Here is a 1619-nt window from a genome sequence, read left to right as displayed (position 1 = left end):
TGATGCTTTTGCTAAGCTTGTTCTAAGTAGGTGCTTTAGACCACTGAGCCATCTCTCCAGCCCCTCAGCTGTTTATATTTTCTTGGGCTTTTTTTTTCAAGACAGAGTCTTGTTACATAGCTCAGGCTGGCCTTGAACTCAATGTGTAGCTCATACTTGCCTCGAACTCACAGCAATACTTCAAACTCACAGCTTCAGACTCCCAAGTGCTGTTATTATAGGCATGCACCACGTCTGGCAATGGCTGGTTTTAATGTACAAAGGCTAAATCATAACAACAGAGGGCCGGGAGATAGCTCAGCGGTCTAAGCACCTGCCTGGCAACTGCAAGGACCCGAGTTTGAGCCCCGGTACCACATGCTAGGCCAGTCCCGGAACTCCAGGCATGCACTGCAGGACCCAACACTGTGCATGGTGGTGCATGCCTGTGATCACAGCACTGGAGAGGCTGAAACAAGAGGATCATTACAAATCCAAACCACGTAGTAATACCCTGTACCAAATAAATAAAGATTTAAAACTAACAACAGAAATTCCTACATGAGCTACAATGAAAATATCACTTTAGCACTTTACAAATAAATAATCTTCAACTATCACACCTAAATAAGAAAAGATGTCAATGAAATAAAATATCAAATATGTAATAAACACTTAGAATAAGTACCAACAATTTTTAATCAGTTTTGTACTTGCTAGCAAAACCTAAAAGATAGCATCAGAAATAAATTCTTATATGAACTACGAAGAAAATACCAGTAGAACTTTACAACAACAATAATCTTTGCTTCAACAGTCAGGCAGTCTTCACACATGAAAATTGCATGCTCCATACACAAGCATCACTTACACTGACAGCACATATATTTTGTTTTCCTGTCCTCTTGTAGTTCACAGTTGACCTCTTTTTCATTTTCATGATGTCATAGGAGGTCTTTGTGATGCTGCCCCTGCCTTTTCCCTTGTCAGCTCACCAGTATTGTCCACAAAATTTTTAAAAAGATTTATTTATTTATTTGGTACAGGGTCTCACTACGCATCTTGGACTCATAGTGATCCTCCTGTCTCAGTCTCTCCAGCTCTGGGATTACAGGCCTGCCCCACCACACCCAGTTTCAGTGGCCGGCATGCTGCAGGGCCTGCACGGCATGCGGTACTGGGGATTGGACCTGGGTCCATGCGCTTGCCAGGCAGACACTGAGACCACTGAGCTATCTCCCCAGCCCTGGGGTGCACAATTTTTTTCCACAGTTGCCTGGACAGAAACATTTTGTTTTTCTCCTGCTATAAATGATCCATTATGAGCTCCAGTCCCAATCATCTAAGACATTTATCCATGGTATCTGATGCTTGTTATTTTCTTTTTAAACTATTTATGCCACACATATTTAGGCTTGAGTAAAATACAACCATAGGCCAATGTTTTGTGCCTTGAATGACATCATAGTTGCGGCGTAACTCACCAACAACATCTACTACACTGTGGGGTTTGTTGTAGAAAGTTTCAGTCCCAGGTTTCCATTCTGTCAAGGTTTCCCACCAGTATCTTGGTCAAGGTGCAATGTTCACATCAGCAGAACCAGATTCTTTTCTTTAGCATATTGAAAGCCAATACAAAT

The sequence above is a fragment of the Octodon degus genome, unplaced genomic scaffold (assembly GCF_000260255.1).
Source record: "Octodon degus isolate 3935 unplaced genomic scaffold, OctDeg1.0 scaffold00073, whole genome shotgun sequence".
Classification (NCBI taxonomy): Eukaryota; Metazoa; Chordata; class Mammalia; order Rodentia; family Octodontidae; genus Octodon; species Octodon degus.
This window is presented reverse-complemented; position numbering follows the sequence as displayed.